The 22039-nt window shown below is 44.1% G+C and overlaps 1 protein-coding gene across 2 annotated transcripts in view; it reads left to right on the plus strand.

Moving 5' to 3' along the window:
* Positions 1–22039, plus strand: part of MED14 (mediator complex subunit 14) — a 1766813-nt gene that overhangs the window by 1069390 nt on the left and 675384 nt on the right. The window lies entirely within an intron of this gene.

Here is a 22039-nt window from a genome sequence, read left to right on the forward strand (position 1 = left end):
TGGTCGATTGACGGTAGACCTATTGAAATAGCCTCTGAAATTAAATATCTGGGTTACCCTGTAACTGATGCCTTTTCTAACTCCTGGTGGAGGGAAAAAATTCAAATTAGAATCAAACCCTTAATATCACAAATGCGCATAATTATGGCCAAATATTGTGAATTTTCACTCTTGCCCATCCTTCAGTTTTATCTTTCAAAAGTCGAGCCAACAATTATTTATATAACTGATATGTGCCTATATGAGGTGGATGACATATTGGATACTGCACAGGGGGGGGGATATGGAAAAAAGTACTTGGCTTAGCCCCTTCTGTGCCGAATGACATTGTCCGACATGAATTGGGTCTTTTACCATTATCTGCAAAACGGAACTGGCGTTTATTGAATAATTATGCAAAAATTCTTGACCCTCCGAGTAATTCCCTCTATGAAGACTTAAAACACCTACTTAAAATAGGGTGTGTGAGATCATTAACTGAATACGCGGGCAAAATGAATGATTTAACGACATTACTAGGAATTCGGAGAGAGGATTTATTACTGGGTCTATCTAGCTGCAAACTGAAACTGCATTTATATTATTGGAGCTGTCAGGCGGACAGAATAGGACTATATAGTTCTTATTATGAGTATGCCCAGTATCGAAGAAAGTGGGGCGTTAGATCGAAATACATCATGCAATTTCCATCTTCTGCCGCTCGAAGGATGTATCTTCGGTTCAAACTCAACTTGTATCATACTAATGAAAAGTTGCTCCAATGCGGTAAATGTGATGTAAAGTTTGCTCCTGGATCAAGTTGTCTTTGTAATGATTTTGAGGTTTTAGAGACCCTCAAACATGTAGTCATATATTGTACATTTTTTTTGAAGATTTGCGTCAATCTAGGTTTGGCCACTTTATGTACTCAGATTCAATTTTGTCTCGTGAGGCACTATGGCAAAAATTGAACAGATTTTTTGTGAAATTTGATATATTAATGAATTTGCATCAGTATCATGTTAAGTTTATTGCTTATGTCATTTGCTTTGTATCAATCTTTAGGAAAATAATTTCTGAATGTATGAATTTTATGTGTTTTATTTATGTGATAAATTTTGTATCGATTTTTTTAAAGGTTTTTTTTACCATATACAATAAAAAATAAAATAAAAGGCTTTACTGTACTGCAAAAAGAGCAGGTCAGCATCAAAGATAAAAGCAAAAAGGTTTTGGGGGTCCATAAAGATGGAAGGAAAGGTGCAGTAAAGAGAAATCTTTCCTAACAGCAAGTTATCTAGAATAACGCGGTCTGAGCAGAACTTAACATCCCGAAACGAGAACACATCACAGCAAGAAAGAATGTGCATTGGCTCCAGATTCAAGAACGGATCTTGTTCGAAACGTTGTCAATCATGCATATATGCCTTTCCAACCGCCACCCCTCCCCCCCTCTACCTCACACAGAACATCACAAAAGTCCAATCTACCAGACCTACCAGATCGGCCTACACCCACCTTCTTGTCCTGCTGAAATGTAAAAGTGCCAAAGCCGGCGGCTCGAGCTTCCTAACTATGGCAGCCAAACACTGGAACCTGTTAACACCTTTTTTGCAAGCTGAGCAATCCTACTGGGCTTTCCGGAAAGCCCTAAACACTTGGCTCTTTGTGTAACCTGAATGGGGGGCCCTCCCCTCACACCAGAACTAATCTTTGTCTTGCCTGAAAATTACTCTAACAGCAACTTGATGCCCCATGGTTTAGCGCACTCTATAAGTGATTAAATAAAGAAAGAGAACAATAGTGCTTTTAAATTAATTGCCATATACTCTGCCTTATAAATATGACACGGCTTCAGAAGTCCTTCCCTACCAAATTAAATAGACATAAAGCCTCAACAGAGTAACATTTACATGTTAGTGCTTCAAAGGGGAGGTGGAAGTCTTAAGTCCCCCTAGAACAAGCTTCGCCAAAGCCAGTTGCTTGGTAGAAGTTAGACGTCAAGCACCTTGGAAGGCATCTATAAATAGTTTTTAGGGATACTTTAATACACACCATACTAGGGGTTATCCTGGGGCTGAGATCCTCGGCTAGAGTCCCATCAGTCCCAGCTACGCTACGCAAAAGTTGAGGAGTGAACTTTACACTCATACAATACTTCTGGTGGATGGGGGTGTGTGACAACTGTTAAGTATACCCCTTAATCAGATTTTCCTAGTGACCATCGCTAGGTTACTCTCACTCGCTGGGGATGCTTCTGCCGTTGGTCCCATAGATGGAGGACCATGGTCCGCAGGTGGTGTAACTGAAGTTCAGGGTTGGATTGGGCCCACTTACGCAGTAAATGATTCTGGCAGACATTAAACTAGATTTCCAGGCACTTCAGCACAGCAGCCACCACATGTCCCACGCCGTGAAAAATCCTTCAGGGCAAGGCAGAGCAGAGAAGAAACCCCCAGGCAAGTGTTGACGCACAGAGTTTGTGGCGAGGGGGAAGAACCAGCTACAGGAAGGCCCGACTTCCCGAGTCCTGAGCTCCAGCTCTGAACGGTGACCAGTGCAGAGGAGATGCCCTTGCAGAGGCTGGTTGGCTCACTGCATGGACACCTCCGTCAGCTTCTAGTGACGGGCTTCTCATGGGGAGATCAGGACTGATAGTCTCACCAGTTAGTCAGAGCATGGAAGAGGTGGTTCTAGGATTCTTGCAAAAGCCCAGGGCTTCACAAGGATATGGCTTTGGTACTGCAGGTATCTATAGCAGCAGTCTCCTGGGTCTTCAATGTGGGCCCCTCTTCTTCTTGGCTCCAGGGTACAATGTTTGAAACAGATGTCTGGTTCCTCTTCTTATCCCAAAATTGGGCTCGGGGTGCTCTAGCCCATCAAAGTCAAAGACCTGCACGTTGGAAGAGTTCAGAGCTGTCCAGTCATGGACAGCTGTGAAACTGACATCTGCCCAACAACAGAAATGCTCTGCCATGGATGTTAATTGGGATCAAACGGTCCCAACAGCCATTTGCACCCAGTCCACCACACAGAGCACTTTGCCCAGGAATCAAAGCCAGATCCCCCGTAAGTGCATGGGTATATGGCAATTTCCAGACTTGAAAAGTTCGGAAGAAGGCCAAAGAACAAGATTGCCAAAGGACACTGCTTAACCCACATGACATACATTTTGGGTATATGGTACCGGAAATGAAATTCTGCAGTTAAAGAAAGATGGGGCATGGGAGGACACCCTAATGTATTAAACGTGATTCATTGCCACCAGACTGTCCTGGGTACATACAAATAGGGAACAAATGTTACTGAAAAGAAAAGGGATGCAACGTTCCCTTGTAGCACTTCACTGTAAGTTGATGTTTACTACATTAAAAGGACTACAGAAATAACTAAAGGGGATAGTCCCACTGAACTGATGACCATGAAGACCGACCAGTTCTCTCAAAATAAATGAGTTGAGCAAGGTAAGTGAAGCAAAAAGGATTTACTTAACTATAGAGTCAGGTCAGGGTTTAAGGACTAGCGAAATAGCTGCGAGTTCCATTGAGGTCAATGGAGGGATAGTTGCTAAAAGAATAATCTTTCCTAACATCCACCAATCCTAGCCAGGCAAACGAGTGGTAGCAACTAGACCTTCCGCCCATATCATCCCCATAGTGTGAGGAGGGCACAAAAACTGGTACGTATACTCTTAGCTTCTTCTGATATTCCGAGTGACCACCCAAACGGTGCCAAGAGTCACTGGGGATTCTTCTGTCATTGGTCCTGTCAGTGGAGGACTAAGGGGTCTTGGTGCAGTGTTTGAAGACTGTCAGGATTGAGCCTGCCTATGCAGTTGTTTCTGAACTCTTGACAGATACGCACCTCAACAGGCCACACACTTCCGGACAGCAGCCACATTGGGTCCTACATCCTGATCAGGCCATCAGGACACTGTTAAAAGCAAGGCAGCAGCAAAGAAAACCCTGATCACGGTTTGGCAGGCGAGATTAATTGCTGCTGTAAAGTTTTGGCTCCGGGAAGGCCCCTTTTCATCAAGGAGAGCAGCTGGAGAGATGATCTTAGCCCACCAGGCGACGACATGCAAAGTGCCATTCTAGCTTGTGACACAACCGGAGCAGCAGCAAGTCCCTTGTCCTCGGATCAGCAGCCCAGCAGATTGTCCCAGTACACTTTGGATGTTGTCTGGCCGCAAAATTCTGGTGGACCGCACAGGACTTGTTGGTCCCACCAGTCCGAGGGACGAAACACATAATAGGGTCTTATGTGTCTATGATGTTTTAATCGGGTAACAGCTAATTCGGGGGAAATCCCCACCACAATCATGCGCAAACAGTTTTCTTTCAACAAACTTGTTTTTATGAACTTGGGATATGCAGGGCAATTGCTTTGATTCCTTGCCACCTCCTTCCCCTTTCAGGACAAGAAACGCACAGGGATGCACAGCATGTCTGTTTATGAATGAAAAAGAAATAATTAAATACATTTTAAAATAAACATATTATACGTCTATGAAATCTCAATGTCAGTGCTTACCACAATGAAGAATGAGCAATGCGCTATTTAACTTGTGTAGACTTTTTAAACCACATACTCCCCATAGGTATATTCGGTTTATCTTGAGCGCACGCTCACTATCGGTTAAAAAGTGTACGAGGATTCCGGATAAAGCTTTTATTTGGTGAAAACAAAATGATATCGAAACATTCCTGCCTATCTTAATCTCTAATTTGGAATACACACCTCACCTCTACACAGTAGACATGTGAGAATCTCAAACAGCATTCTAGTGAGCTCAATTTAAATACAGGCTACTTTATATTCTTGCATGTAAATTAATTGCAAAAGGGTGCATGCATGTTTAACCTGAATGTTTGCTTAACCCTTCCATGGTATTTCTATTGTATTAATGTGTAAACATGTCCGTCATTTTCAATGGGCACCTTAAAGATGGGAAAATGGATAACAGTTAACACTTTCCCTTTTTCTTGAGTGGTTCAGCACCAGTGACAAAATCCTGCTTGTTGTAACCAGGGAAAGACATCAGTTAGGTTATTTTTCTAGGTATGTACACAGTGAGATCTCATTTTGCCTCCAAAATAATTCTTCTGTGCTTGCGCATTACACAAAGGAGTCGGGGGGGATCTCCCAATATGCATACCATTTTGAGTCTATTTATCAAATCTATAATTCCAGAAGCATTTAAGTTTCTGAAATATGTACTAATTTCCCAGGATGCACAGTAAATGTATATACCGCCTCCCTCCTAAGTACTTACGCAAGCAGAAAGGGCTAAGGTTTAATCTATTCCCCTTCAGAGTATATTTCCTTTGTTAAGATGGATTGCTAGAATCTGGCCTTGTGGCCAGATTTTACGAGGCCACCCTAGTTATAGTGCGAGGTTAGTCAAAACACAATCAAGGTAGCAATGGAGAGCAGTCAAGGCTACACAGTATAGCACACAAGGCTACACAGTATAGCACACAATAATTCAATTTAGACAGTAAGTATAAAAGGTATTTATTATAATGCCCCTTTCTAAAAAAACAAAAAATGACTTAGTGACTTGCCATGTTACATTTGTACATGAAACCAACCACATTGCTAAAGAGCAAAACAGCATTTTCTCTGATCCCAACAACAGTGCTGGGGAAAAAGTATTTTCAAAAGAACTGAAACTAAGTGCTAGACCGCTGGGCTATACACTTTGACTGAGTTCTGCCATTGAAGAATAAAATGTTCTCTTTGTTCTGCGAAGCAGGCCCGTTTCCGTTTGTCACTGGGTCTGTCCAAGAATTCCCTAGAAGGACATATTCTGAAACATGGGCTCACAGTGGACTGGCACAAGTTATCAGAAACTTTCAAGAAACCGGCCTCCCATTAAGGAATCCATTCACGCTTGCAGAGACAGTGAGTCTGGCATCTGTGACAGTGTATAATCACTTGAGGCTGAGGACTGTCAACATGTGGGCTTTGAGCAGCCTAATTTCAAAGAACCTTCAGACAATAGTGCCATGACAAGCAGGCTTCTCATGGGTCATAAACGACCCACCTTTGAGCCTCAGACTGACACCACATGGTCTGTTCCCAGGGAAGGGGCATTCTATGTAATGTTGTGTTAAATAGGGAAAATAAGTGCAACTTTATATTTTACATATGGGATCATATTTTCCTGAATATCTTTTGATAAGTGTGTGGTAGCAACATACTTTTATTTTACAATTGTTCACTGAAAAACGATATCAGCTAAATATAAAATGATATTTTCATGGTATTCTTTTAATTTTGCATATTATATGAATGTTGATGATTTAGCACCAGAAAGTCACAGCAGTGATGCATATATCTTAACGTCTGTGCCGGCTAGGCTGATATTGTGAATGGAAATAGAAATATTTGCATGAAAGTGTCAGAAAATAAGATCTGTTACATGAATATCATATGTATTTCTGAGAAGAGATTAGCATCATTTGATTCACCTATTTGAGAGAAATCTAACTCGTAAGCACATGTGTGGAACATAATGTTTTAGAAAATCACAATTTAATATAAAATATCCCTAATGGCATCACATCAAATGGGAGGGAAACTGGGTTTAGAATTTTACTCCCTTTCGACTGCCCTCTTCGTGCATAGATCCTTAATGGTATCCTGTCCCTTGTTCGACCACACCAATCTATTCAGGCCTGAATGTTGTCATTTTTTCTCGTCAGATCAGTATTGCGTTTATTTACATTCTCGCCTCTGCTGGTGATATTCATGTATCTTCACTGCCCTCTAGTGGTCACTGACATCTACATGCAAATACACATGAAAAACGTCATAAGAACCTACATGCTATAGGGGGCACAAGTTCGTGGGGATTGGGTGGCGACGACTAGCTATGGGTGCTGCTGCGATGTGGTTTGCTGTGGCTGGAGGACGTCACTGGTTACCCTCGTGGGTTGGGCTGGGCCTGGCAGATCAGCTGGGCTCCTCCGGACGGTGTTGTTGTGCCAACTGTGGCCAGTGACAGAGATGAATGTCTTTCCTGACTTTCTGCCCTAGGGCCAGGCATACCGCAGTCATTCAACCTTGCAATATTATCTTCCCTGGTAAATCTTCTAATAGGTTATTCTACAGGTTAATGCAACACAGGAGGAATGCACCTAGAGTGGGGTCTGTTGGTGATTCATCAATACAGAGTTACCATCGTCCTGTTGACCGGGTATCAGAGGTCGTGGGGTTGGGTCTCGGGGCATGGGACAGGCGGTCCGTGTTATCATGTCTTGTTAGAAGTCATTATGGATGTGTTCTTGTAATGTTGCCATAATATTGGGTGTCCTAATTTTACAGGGGCCATTAACCTAAGGTGAGCCGGGGGAGTCGTGGAGCCTAAGAAAGGGCGCCTTTGGATCTGTGTTTTAAGGCCGGGGTTTACTGCTGGGTTGTAAATAATTCAGGTGGCAGGCCGTGGCCTTGGGTGCTGCGGGGGAATGTGAATGCTTGAAGCGGCTCGAGCCGAGTTGGGGGAGGTGGAGCAGGGCAGCACAAGCCTCTGCTTTTTCATCTGGCCGGCTTCACTGGGAGGAAGGGGGAATGGCCTTGCGTGTGCTCACAAAGGTATTTTCCTCGTGTGTTGCAGACATTAGGTGGAAGAGACATAAACATTCATATACTATACAATACTCATTGAGTCTTTCCAAAGCTCACGTTTTTGACATTGCTAGTGCCATCCATATGGCCAATTTGAGCACATTACTTGTACACTACGTTTTTAACGACTACAACCTTTTGTTATATGCTTATACATGCGCGGTAAGTGAGGTAGTAGTAAGGTTGGTGGAGCACGCAGGAACAACCCGCCAATGAGACTGACGGCAGTGGCACATAGTGGGCTTGGACACACACATGGTGCATTTTCGTGCACCCCTTACATGAGCCCTCAATATGGTTGCATTTGTCTTCCTTTGCACTCTAGCAGCATTAGTTCATCACAGGTGGTTTGCTCATTAGTATTTGGGGACTCTGCTTTTGTCAGGGGACCTTTGTACAGTTCTTTTCCACCCAGGCCCTGCTGGCCGGGTCATGCTGGAAACAGCGATACACTGCGGAAGGTGAAATGTTACAGTGTTGGTATCTAACACTAGCTCATGTCCGTCTGTTCGTGGGAACGGGCTCTCAGCGGATCTGCCAGAGAACTGCGGCCACAGGGATAAGTGACACTCTCCGAAGGTGGGGGCCGCGCTGCGGTGCACAGGGCTCAAGCCATTTTTATTAGACAAAATGGTTTCCAGGGCCTAGCTAAATTGAGCAGGTTTGGTCAATGTCTTCAGCTAGTGCCCCACCCGCCACCTGGGCCCTGGTGGCAGGAAGGACAACTGATGAGCCATGAACCTCACCGGGGGAGAAGAGGCATGGGAGGGGGGTCTCCTGGACCAGTCCTCCCATACATTAGTAACCCATTTTATTACAATATGTTTTAGATCAGAGTTCAATTAAAGGCATTTGTGGGGTGGGAGTGTTAATTGGGGTAAGGAGGGGCTTTGTTAGTTAAGAATTGGTGCAGTCATACTGTGTGAGACTACACAGCACTCATCTGCTTGGTATTAGGTAACCCACCTTTTGGTAAAGGTTTGTACTAAACAAGTTGGTAGTGTGACTGAGCACCAGGCCCATCTCACGAGGGGTAAATGTGAGCTGTACATATGATATCCGTAAATACAAGTAGCCAAGAAACACTTACACTCAAGGTTTCTGTTACGCACTGTTAGAACCTGAAACCGGAAGTCAATTTGACTTGAAACCCGGCGTGGGCGCTAGGTGCAGTCGGCAGCAGTCCACTAGCAGGACGCGCAGGTTAGTTAGCAGGCACCAAATTATGGGTATATTAGATATTCTGGCGCTTTTTGAGGTTGAAAGGACCAAATCTCTCGAACGGTCTGCTACATTAACACATATGCTCATGGTCCTACCATCCAATTCACTCCTAAAGGAGCCATATCATGAATGCACGCTTCAGCAAAAGGTGATTGATATTAAACAGGATCAAGGATTCCTCCCTGGTGAAAACATGAGCAAGAATAATATTGTTCCTATTATGAACAGCTCAGATATATCATACCCTAATAAGCCTAAAGAGATCATTTCTACCAACACTACACTTGACACGCTAGCTCCTTGTGCTCTATCCACCTCTAGCACATACCAAACAGAGAACACGGTCACTAAACCCTCGGACATTAAGATAGGACTCCTAAATACAAGGTCTCTAAATAAGCACGCACAGGTTATTTATGATTATATCACTTATGACAAACTTGACATATTGTTCCTTACAGAAACATGGCTGCAGGAACCCATAGGTCCCCCGGTGGACGTTGCAGTCCCAGAGGGATGCGACATATATTGTAAAAACAGGGAGATAGGCAGGGGAGGAGTGGCGGCTACAATAGCCAAACAAGACCTGGCCCTCCATCCCTCCTCTATCCATTGCAATGGTTGTGAAGTAATCATGTTAAAAACTAAACCTACCAATAACAGCAGTATGTATTTAATTTCTATTTATAGAACACCTTCCTTGATATCTGATTTTAATGAAGAGCTAGTCCAACTTTTAAATTCTCTAAAAGGACCCAGTTCAGGAACTATTCTACTTGGGGACCTTAATAGGTGGAGAGGAAGCCTACAAGATAAAGAGACTATTCTCCTAGAAAAAAACTTAATGCTATTGATTTTCAGGTAGTCATTACAGAACCCACTTCAAATACTGGAAACCAGCTTGACTGGGCCAAATCCAATAATGTGAACACTACTATTCTCTGGACTTATCCATGCATTTGGACCAATCATTATAAAATTGAATTAAGATTTACACCTCACGACACAGTTAAGAAATTAAAATAACACTCCTATATACACGTTAAATGGAAACCTCAAAAAGATCACACCAGTCATTCATGCACTTGGCATTTCAAACATTATGAATGCCACTAACGAGGATGACTCCTGCGAGAAATGAATTGCCATCTTTAATAATCACTTTGCGAAAGTACTCGATCTATATGCCCCTCTCAAACAGAAATGAGCAAGACCTAACAAAAATCATCAAAATTGTTTTAACACAGAAACCTGTAAACTCAAAAAAGACATAAGAAAAGCAGAAAGAAAATCGCAAAAAGATCCATCCATTGTCAACAAGGAAATCTGGAAAAAGTTAGATCAATTGTATAAAGAAAAGGTGACACTAGCTAAAAAAAACTATTATAACAACCAGATTACCTCTGCATCCAATTAAACAGGCAAATTGTTTCATCCTTAAATCTGTTGAAAAACCGGCAACACTTCCCCCCGACCCCTATTCCAACCATGCCAAAGATACTGTGAGATTGTACAAACTGCCTTTTCTAATAAAATTTCAAAGGCAAGGGAAAATATCAGATCATGTATTACAGCCAGCCATGCACCATTAAACCTCGACTCTGTTACAGAACCAGATCATTCCGAAAAGGTGAAATTTTACTTCTCCCCAATCTCTGTAGAGATGATGAAAATCTTATCAGCAACTAAATGCACTTCATGTGTAGAAAACATCTCGCCTCCAAAACTAATTCTTGACTACGCCAAACTATTCAGCCTTTTCTTTGTCGTATATACAATGCCTCCTTCAGAGATCTCAAAGTGCCTACTTCTATCAAAACGGTAACGGTTTCTCCCTTAGTATAACAACCTGGTCTAGACCAACGTGATCCAGTAAACCTCTGTCCTATCACCAACTGCATCTTTTTGTTAAAGATCTTGGACAAAGTTGCCAAAGTACAGTTACAAACATATGTTGATCAAAACAATCTCCTGCATGTCCAACAATCCAGCTTCAGAGAGTCGGCATTGTTGGATTTTCAGACTAAAATGCCAGAGATAATGGACAGGAGTAAATCAGGATTACTCATATTACTAGACCTTTCAGCAGCTTTCGATTTGTTGGATCATCAGAAGCTCTGAGAGGCGCTTGATAGGGCAGGAAACTGCTCACAAGAAGCCATTGATTAGATCTCTTCATTTCTTGGCAATAGGAGATACAATGGGGTGAACACTCGTCAGCCTCTCAACCAGTAGACTGTGGTGTACCCCAAGGAGCCATTTTCTATATGCGTTGTCTCTGCACCCTCATTACCAACATGGGTATATTTTTCACCAATTTCTCAGATGACATGCAGCTAGTTATGGAGTTAACAGGCTGTCGTATTACTCTCGACAAGCTTAACACCATCTATAACTCCATTGAGGCATGGATGAAGTCCAATTGGATGTGCCTCAATGGAGGGAAAACGGAACTCATGGTTTTTGGCACTACTCAATCTAGATCCAAACTTCATCCAGTCTATAAGGCATTTGAAATTAAAAATGCCATAGTCAAGGTGTCAGAGAAAGTAAAGACCCTTGGTGTTTACTTACAGGCCTCCTTGGGACCAGATGCACATGTTGCCTATTTGAAGCAAACTTGCCGGTACCATCAAAAATTGTTAAATGGAATTAGACCTGATCTGAATCAACAAAATAGTTCCACCTTGGCCAGAGCCATTGTCCTGTCCAGATTGGACTATGGAAATTCGCTCATGATGGGAGCCAGCACAAAATGTATTAGGCAATGCCAAACTGTCCAGAAAAAATGCGGTCGGGACTATCGCCGGTAAAACTAAAAGGGATCATCTTTCCAAAGAGAGGAAAGCCCTCCACTGGTTATCGATTCAAGACCGCGTTACCTTTAAGTCAATGACCTTAGTCCACCATTGCCTATACGGAACAGCTCCCGAGTATCTGAAAAAGCAAATAAGGCCATATACTCCTAGTAGGATCTTAAGGTCTGAAAATAAAGGCTTAATTCAATCAGGAACTGCAGAAAAGTAAACAGACTGGGTTGAGCCTTTTCTGTTAAAGCCTCCCTAAAATGGAATGAACTTCCAGTTCACCTTAGACGAGAACCAAATTATCTTAAGTTTAGAAAGATGTTAAAAACAGCTCTCTTCAGATAAACTCGTATCTCAGGAACTCCTATCTCTGCCTATTTATAGGGCCTGCTTATCACGGCATTTACTTGTCGTCTGTGTCTTCATGTTAAGCACCCTGATGCCTGTGGGCTGCAGCGCTATATAAACATAAACATACAAATGTTTAGCATCAATTTTTAATAGCATTCTTTAAAAAGGCAATTTGTGTAACAATGTAAATATACTTTAAAAGCACTTTCAGAATTACACCAAGTTAGTGGATAATCTTTGGATATGCTTCTTACACAATTCCTTCACCCTGAGGTGACTTCAATCACAAGGACAGTCATGGCATTCATATATCACACTAGAATACTTTGCAGATTCTGAGGTTGCAGAAAGGAAAGGTTAGGGAAGGAAAAAGGTTAGACAGTTTCTCAGTATATGGGAGGACAACTCAATCTTCCAATGAAATCTAGATAGGCCTTTCCCAGCAGTAACAGTATACAACAAGCTACCAAGTATGAGGGACAAACGGTATCAAAGTTGATGGACTGGAAAAGCCTTCAGGGAGCCAGGAAAGCCAAAGTCATTTGGGACAAAGTCTGTGGATCTGATGCACTTATTAGATTAAAGTCTTGCACAAAGTTAGCGAGTTTGTAAGAAAAATCACTTGTAGGGTCACAAGCTGTTAAGCCTGTGAAAAGAGAGTTGGAATCCATTCTAAAAGGTAAGCCAATGCAATTCCCAACTGGAAGAGCGTGGCTAAAAGGCAATAAGGTAAGTACCTCAAGCCTAAACAGTACCTCTGGTTTGAAGAAGAGTGGTCCAGCTAAATTCTGTCTTGGTACAGCGGTGTTCCTGAGCCTCCATCGTGTGGACAAGAGGGAGGTTTTCTGGAGGGCTACTGTGGTGGTACTTGGGAGGTTGACGGCAGCTACGGCCTCTTGTCGGTTCAGTGGCACTTCGCGGTTTCAGCGGTTGGCAAAGAGCACCATTGCAGAACTTGGACACTGGTTGGACTCTGGTCCTTCACTCTGGGGAGGGGACTCTGGATCTGAATGGTCCTTAGGAGACTCCTGGAGCTTCTAGCTGGGACCCGTTATACGGGAAACGTCACACTCGACTACGGACACTCGACCCCTGGCATTGGGCTGCAGATGCAACAGAGAGGCACAACAAGTCGGGGGGGATGGTGTGCCATTGGAGTTTGTCTTGGGGTTAGTTGGTCCCACTAACCCAAGGGGAGAAGTCATTCTGGAGGAGCCTCTCTGTCGAGGTGAAAAATTAGTTCAGCACAGCTGCAAGGTTTCACCGGGCAATTCAAAGGTCCAGGAGGTTGCAGCAAACTTCGTTCACTGTTTCTTCGTCGGGTGTTTCTCCCAGTGGTCTACTCTGCCTGTAGTCCCAAAACCTTCGCCTTTTAAGCAGGTTTCTTCCATTCATGCACAACCTAGCTGTTACTGAAACAGTAGGGTGGCTGTCCTGAAAGGACAGACAGCCAGCCAGCCAATCAGAACTAGTTGCAATCAGACAAAGGACAGAGTTTCGGGACACTCCTTCACATCCTGTCCTTACAGACACACTAGAGCAAGAGGCCGGCTTCAGGGCTGAAGCCTGCCAAAGACTAGACAAGCAAAGGGCTCAAACCTGTCTCAACGCACAGAGTAAAGCCCAAGAAAGACCTCACAAACAGAAAATGGAAAAAAAAAAGATCAGGGCCATTTTGACAATGGTCACGATTGGGTGCTGTACTGCAGCTGAGGATTCAGCCTGCGGTAGAAAATCTCAATGATAGGAAAAAGTAAACCCCTGACACCAGCCATTTAAAGTAGTGATGGGAACATAAAAATGTTACATGAGAATGTAGGATAAGGGGTTACTAGGTAACCCCCCAGCACTCCACATACGATAGTGTGTGCTGGACCTAACAAAGAGATAAGTTGAGTTAAGTCAATTTCACTAAAAAATCTAAAGGATTTCTCAGTAACACTGCACTCAAGGTGCTGAGTGTCACCATACAAACAGCAGATGCCTATGTAGTTTGTCACTCTAAAAACAGTGAAAACTCAAAAATACAAATCGGGTAAAAACACATGAGAGAGTGAGAAAAAGGTCTTGCTCACTCCAGGGTTAAAATTAAAAAGAGCTGTGGGGTCTCTAAGGTTGAAGGGAATTAGTGCAGAAATGAGAATTCTCCCTAACAGACTTGCCCCCCCCTTTTTATTTCACATTTATATCTTGGCTAAGGCATTTTTTTTATGTTTAAATACTAGTATTGAGACTTGAGTTCGAGTTTTTGGTGAATTTAGATCTAAGGGTTTGAGGTCGAGATTTAAGTAGATGATCATTTCCAAATGAGTGTTTTAGGACAGGTGATATGTAGGGGATTAAAAGATATAGATCCTTCATTAATATGCCCAATGAGTACAAAGGGGGTGGTTTAGTTTGGTGTCACTTTTGGAACACTTTCCAATCACATAGACTGACCAATTAAAATGGAGAAATGATACACACCTCTAAAGGGAGTGATTTCTGATCTATAAAATTCCAAACGTCAGATTTCAGGGGACCGGCTGGAAGAGGGGATAGAAAGCTGAATCTTCAACAACAGAAAGGAGAAAAGAATAGATTGCTTTCCTTTGGATTCATTTTGCATTGATGGCAGAACACTCTGGGGAGAGACTTATATAGAGTTCAACCACAGGGCTTTCTCAGTGTAATAGGGAGCAGACTGTCCCAATAAGCAAGGTGTGGAGGGAAGCTGACCCATCTAGCTGACTGATGTCCACCTGTAACTAGAAGGCGAGAATTGAACCAGTCCTTAAGAGGTGTTAAAATGGATGTCTAGATAGATTTTAGGAGGCCAGTCTAGTTTATAGTGAACAGGATACTCTGATAGGTTTGGCAAAACCCAATCAAGGTAAACGTGTAGAGCTCCGGGAGTTGAAGAAGTGTTCCAAGATGTTCTGCGTCCAAGCCGGTTTGTTGGTATGGAGAGCCCTATCTGGATGTGACCAGTTGGTGGTACCGAACTCATTACGAAGCCTGATGTTGAACCACGCCCCTGAGGCAGCCACTGCCGGTCATAGGGGGTTTCATACGACATTGGAAATCTTGCGCGAGGTTGCCTACTGGCCACACATAGGCCAGGACTTCGACATTTATTTAAAGGGGTGTCTTATGTGTGCTCAATTTCATCCCAGTTCACTCACATACAGAACGTCCCTACAAAAAAGGGGAATTACACTACCTTGGTCAGATTTTCAAGTCGTTTTCATCAAGCCAATGGTTCGCTCCTCTAGAGAAAACAAGTACATGTTGACTGTAACATTCTTGTTCACAAAGTGGGTAGAATGTCTACCAGCTCCGAATTGATGGGCAGAGACAGCTGCCACACTAATGATCATTCACATCTTCTCACGTTTTGGTCAATTGAGTCGGACTGAGGAAGTCATTTTACCAGTGAGGTGATGGCGGAGATGTGAGAGATTCTAGGGGTAAAAAGAAAACTCCACATTGCCTACCGCCCAGCCTTGAGTGGGGGGGGTTTGAGGAACCTGAAGGTATCCTCACTCATTTTCCCCCTGGATACTCCTCTTAGGTGGCCAGAGAAAGGCCATTGCTTTTGGATTCCAACCCTGGGGGTGGATATGCAAGGGCAGATCCCCTGGGTGGAAGGAACTTGGAGAGGATGTCCTTATGTGAGCCATGGTATCCCCATTTCCCTTTTCAGAATGAACCCTTTATCCCTCAAGCCTTCGTATGCTGTCAGCCCTTTCCATTTTTTCCCCCTCCCCACCCAGCCCCCCTCTCAAATCTCCCCCAGAAACACTACCTCTATACTGGAAGGAGTAAGAGACTGACTAGGCGGACACATTCTTATTTCGATGAGATAAAATCCTATAACTAAGACATATTCTTGCAACAGCGCCTCGATGCCATTGGGCTGCAGCGCGCTTTACAGATTGAAATAAATAAATAAAAAATAAACACTTATCAGCCAAGGACTAAGTCTTATATTATTGAGGCAGATACATATCAGTCAAGTACCAAGAGAAGGAGGAGACAACACAGAGTTATGCACACTTCCTTTTATTCAAACCTCCCAAACACCACTCTGGTACATGGACAAATAATATTGCTATGGTGAATTCAGATGGAACAGCCAGGCATGTTCCGTTAATGAGTATTGCTAGTGAGGCAATTGGACTGACTCACACCTGTGGTCATTTAACAATCCTAATAGAGATAAAAATGGAGGCTACACAGCACGAGGGGAGAGAGACAGCAGACTGGAGTTTGAAGCCGGCTAGAGCAAAGCATGCTGGAGAGAGGCAGACTGGAGAGACGGGACCGGGCGATACTGGTGCTGGAAGCCGTGTCCAGAAGAGGAAAGGAACCTCAGGGCCAAGGCTGCCCATAAGAGGGTCTGGAAGTTCTGCAAACCCTCAGTATTGGGTGCAAGCAGCAGGAGCTGTGGGGTGCCAGAGCACTGCAGTAGCCTCTGGATTCCAGGAGAGCGAGCAGTGCTCTCGCCGACCTCTGTGTGGGAAGAGCTGAGACATTGAAAGCTGAACGCAAAATGAAAAGAAGCCGACGGGAGCTGCTGTGTGAAGCTGATGCGTGGAAACAGGGAACACTACACCGGGATGCTCCGGGCAGCTCCAGGGCTTGAAAGAAACCCTTGTTGAATGAAAAGAAAGTTGTTGGAAACAATTTTGAAAACTAATTCAAGTACTTTTGAATACCGAACGAATTGATGAGCACTTTTGAAGGCCGAAGCAAGTGCTTTCAAATACTGAACGAACTGAAATGTGTTGCAAGCACTTTTGAATGCTAATTTGGGTGCTTTCAAACGCCAAACAAATTAAGACATTCTAAACACTTTTGAATGCAGCACAGAGCAAATTATGAGTACTTGTGAATGGAATGAAAGCAAGGTGGTGCAAGCAGCAGATGCCACAGAATTAATTGTATGAGACACAAGTGTTGGTAAAGCCAAGAGAATACCAAAAAAGGGTATGAGATGCGAACCCAAGTATTGAACAAAACTAGAAGAGCTTAAGGAATTGCAGGTCAAGAGGAACCCTGTATTGGCAAAAGCCAGAAGAATACAGAAAGTGTAACAAAGTGTGTGGTAGCCAACTAAGCCACTGTAAAGCATTGAAAAAGTGTGAAGTGGAGGCAAGAAGCAACTGTCACTGTCAAAGGAAAGCAGTGGACGATTATTGGTGGCAAACCAAGTTCATAGGTATATCAGTTATGTGACCTGTAATGGGTGGACCATTTGGTCTGACAAATGCACCTAGACTAAGTGCCCCCCTATGAAAAAGTCAATGAAAGTATCCATAAAGAAACTTGTGTTTTGCTAGTCGCATAAGTGATTATGAATTGAAGAAACAGAACAATCTATGTGCACTAGTGAAAAGCACTGCTAATAAGAGATGGGAAATGTCCCAGGAACTTCAGTAGTTTTGAAAAGCTGGAAGATTTGAACTCTTGGGGAAGGGAACCCCAATATATTGTGAACTGGTTTGAACCTGGGGAAGGGGAAGCTGATTACAGATTAGAGCTAGAAGAAGCTCAGAACTTTATTTTGACCACTATTCATTTTGATGCTGACATCCCTACACATTGTATTCATTTTGTTGCGAGGACTAGTATAGGTTTTGGACACAGACTTTTGATTCAGACTTTCTGACAGAGACTATCCTTAGTTTTCATTAGGTAGGGAAATCCCACCTTAGCATAGGGCAAGTTATGCCTTACTCCATCCTCACTTTTAAAGAAAAAATAAAGTTGGGTGGCGCTAGAGAGCCTATCCAGGATGACGAGACTCTTCGGGAGCTCTGAGTGTCGGCTCTTAAAATCCTATTAAATGCTGCTGGCGAGGTGGCTGGTGCGAAAAGCATGCATTTTCGGGGACTCTAAAGATGGCCTGCCCGTGTTGAGCCCAGCTGGGTGTCCTGGGCTGGTGCGTACTGGCATCTGGGTGTTTGGTGGCGCAGCGCTCAGCCTGCTGCCTGAAGCGGAGAGAGTCTCCCGCGTGACAAGGTCTGGTGGCAATGGAGAGCAGGAGAAGTGCTGGCCCGAGGGCCAGCTAGAGAGGTGTGCATCGGCCCAGGGTGTGAGATGCCTGGCCAGGGCTTTTGAAGCAGGGTTTGTCCGTGGCAACAGTGTGAGCTACATGGATCAAGAGGAGGAGGCTGCCTGGAGCCCGCCGTCGGCTCGGGTTGTGCACAGCAGTGGAGGGCTGCTGAGTAAGGCCTTGTCTGCATGGGGAGCTGCACGGAGTGCCTGTGGACATCTTGGGGGGGGGGGGGGGGCCTCCTGGCAGGCTTGACAGCCCGGCTGGGAATCAGTGAATTTTGGCAGACATCTGTGTGCATAGGTGTAACGGGAGCCCAGGCCTGCTTATGGTAGCAGGGAGCATCCTGCTGAGGTGCTGATTCTGACCTGCTGGTAGGCGAGTCCTGGAAAGGTCCGCTGTGAGGGGCAATGAGTGAGGTGGCAGGCCTAGAGAGGAGACAAGTAGGGACCCCCCCACTGACTGCCCCTGGTGAAAGCCTTTTGGTGGAGGGGACAGCCTCATGGTGGAAGACCCTGTTGAAGTGCTGTGCCTGTTGCTTGTATCCCACCGAAGGGGTGCTGGCGGTGAGGTGGCCAGATCTCCAGGGCAGAAGCAGGCCAGGACCCTGAGCCATGCAGTGAAGTTAGCCTGAGGTGGGCTGGGTGTTGCCCTCACTGCCGGGTGTACAGACGGAGAGTGGGTTACCTGGGACTGGCCATCGGTGAGGAAGATCCAGTGGACTGCAGTGCTGGCTGATGGGAGAGGTGGGGGTGCCCAAAAGCTTTGAGAGGTGGCACAACTATGCTCTGCCTTAGAGGCTGGCAGCTGGGTGGCGTGGCCCACAGTGGGGTCAGTGAGGAGAGGTGGTCTTGGCATGTGGTTGCCGCCCCTCATCTCCCCGTCTACATATTTCTGCCGATCTGCCTGGTCCTCATGCTTTGGGGATCTCCCTTGTGTTAGGCACCCGACTGTCAGTGAGCCTAGGTCTGTCGGCTGCCATCATGGGACGACAGACAAGCTGCAGAGGAAACTCACCTTCGAGGGGGACTCTCCTCCAGAACCCCCCGGGATCAGCCCCCAGGTGGGGGAACCGTACCCCAGAGAGGGCATTAGGGAAATACTTCTGGACATCAAAGCGGGCATCGGTGGGCCGGGCCCGCAGGAATAATATTTGGCTGGTCTGAATCAGGGAGCGCCAGGGGCAGTTTAAGAAAGAGGAGTTTGTTGATGAACTCTGCAGAGAAGTCTTTTGAAATACAGATCTTTTTGCCCTGTTTCTCATCAAGAGGTCATACTGTATCCCATATTAATGAGCACCCATGAAAAACGTCAAAAAGAAAAGTATGGTTTAGAAAATGCCTGTGTAAAACTGCCATCAATGTCATTCTATGCTTGGTTGTTTGATGTTTCTCTTAAATATTTTATCTTTCTGGAGGAATACGTATTGTACCCAATACTAAACCACGTTTTTTCTTCCTAGTTATAGAAAATTAACCTCCTTTCTTTCCAGCCTCAGCAACCAGAGGAGAGGAATCCAGGGAGAACCCCAGGAACCAAGGAAAGTAAACCAAAGAGTGGAAAGGGGTTCCATAACATAAACCGCAATTACAAAATACGGAAGTGGATGTCGGAGTGCCCACTCTGTAAGGAAGTAAAATTAGCAGGACGTGCGTTAACAAAAAAGGACTTACTAGTGAATGAAACGTCAATACCGCTAAATGTGCTTAGCAATTCCAAATACAGGTATTTCTGCAGTTGGCACAAGGAATACATGAAGATGGAAAGGGCACATTGTTGGTTGAGGGACAAAAAGTGGCATTTGTCATTGAAACTGCCACACATCAAAATGCTGAGCACCCTGAAAAGTAAGCCACGTAGAAACTGACATAATGCTGATTGGGATGGCGTGTGCATTTCGCAGCAGAAGACACAAATACATGGAGTTAAAAAAGTTGTTCAGGATGAAAATGCACATGGTAAATGAACAAATGAACAGTAGTGTTTAATGTTCTGTTGCCCCAATTAATAGACTAATGCTGTGCAAAGCAAGAAGAAAATACACAGATTCTAAAGTGATTTGAACAATAGCAGAAATATGCAAGTTGTTTAAAGGAATAAAGGCTGCACAGTGAGAACAAATGCAATAATGGAAAAGGCTATTTTGTTTTCAGATGCAACATGTAAATCTCTTATGGGCCCAAGACAGATATGCCCCTGTTTGCTGAACAGATTTCTCGGGTACCTTCCCCCATTGCCAGATCTGCTATGCTCTGTTGTTGTCCCGGATATGACATGATAGGTTATTTATAACGCGCTTAATACCCAGAGGTGCAGACCTAGGGATCAAACCTGTGTTGCTCTTTGTCGCCTTGCTTGCAAGGCAAGCATGTTGCCCCTGAGCTATCCTCCCAAAGCCCACTGATTTGAAGCCTAGCAGAAGGATTCAGCTCTTGCGTGACAGGAATGTGACCATATGGTCAGAGATTCAATCTCTGCAGGATGCATTATCTCGGCTCTTGATTCCACTAGTGAACATTTTATTTCAGGCTAAACCAACATTGAGACCAGAGACTGGAACACAGTCTTGGAGCACATGTTTTTATGGAAATGAGACCAAGAATCAAAAACACAAATGAGCAAACCTATGTATAAATATATGGTTATGTACTTAAATTACAAATGTCATTTTATTCAATAACCTTTAGACCATGATACTTAATGTTGTGACAGATCTGTTCTTAAAGCTGTTGTCCAGCTGATGGTGTTGATGGGCCTCATTACACGGTAGGCGGTAAGCATTAGCGCCATGGTTGCCGCCAGTATTTTACCGTGTCCGCCTTGGTGGATGGCGGACGGTACCGGTAAATCCTTACTGCCTAACGTGTAATGAGGCCCGATGTCATTTGTGTCTGAATTTGTTTTTTAGAACCTTGTGGCAACCTCAAAGGTGTTTCTAGCTGCCCCGAAAATGTTATCTGAAAGTTGGGGAGCTAATGGCTTATAGAAAATGTAAATGAAATATCTGAATAGGAAATTTCACATCTGTTAGATTTTGCATAAGAGTTGAACAATCATAGCTCACACGTGCAATAGCGTGCCGAAATGAAAGTAAGCTCCACCTATCGGTCATGGGGAACATTAATATCTATTGCATTTATTTGTCATGTAGGGACTTTTTGAGTGGGAAAGCCGTCATGTAAAAAAAATGGTAAATGGCAGAAGGTGTGCACTTCACTTCAACATAGGACTCCAAGGGCCTATTGGCAGACAGGGGTGGGACCTTTGGGGTGGAAGAGAACTGAAGAGGTCCAATGAGAATTCAAGGCTAATAAGTTGACACCTAATCTTAACATTTCATGGGAGGGACTTGTACATTAAAATGCCCTTGCTCTATGGAGAAGGGACAGACTGATAAAGAGAAACAGGAAAACCTGCCAGATACCATCTTGGAGGGAGAGCTGCTAAACATCTTCAAGGACTTGCCTATAATTGACCTGGGTGACTCCTGAGATAGCTGTCTGACCGTATTTGGTTCGAGAGGCCTTAAACTTTGCATGGAAGATAGAAACTGGGAAAGCCAAAAGCTGACTGGGCCCTGTTCTTAAGGAGAGCCAGATGAGGGATGGATGCTGGAATTATATTTGACAGCAGCCTGTGACCAGACCTGTGCTGTTCCCACAGAGGAGCCTGGCTGTCATTCCTGAGTGCACAAACCAGAGGTACAATGTAAGTAGAATTGATCCATTTGAAACCAAGTGTGTAGGGGGATCTGCCTTCCTTAATATGTTCCCTTCATAGTGGATAGGGGGCAAATTGTGTAGACCCTTAGCATATTTGACTGAATATTTATTTAATTTTATTAACTCCCAAATAGATTGACGCAGGGGGGAGCTTGCACCCTCTGCCCTCTTTCCTAGAGGAAATTAAGTTATAGTCACATAAAGCAATTGCGTGCCTTTATTTTTCCTGTGTACCCCAGAGTTCTTTAATCAACCGTGGTGTCCTTGCCACAAAATGAAAT

The sequence above is a fragment of the Ambystoma mexicanum genome, chromosome 7p (genome assembly GCF_040938575.1).
Source record: "Ambystoma mexicanum isolate Mex_15411 chromosome 7p, UKY_AmexF1_1, whole genome shotgun sequence".
Lineage (NCBI taxonomy): Eukaryota > Metazoa > Chordata > Amphibia > Caudata > Ambystomatidae > Ambystoma > Ambystoma mexicanum.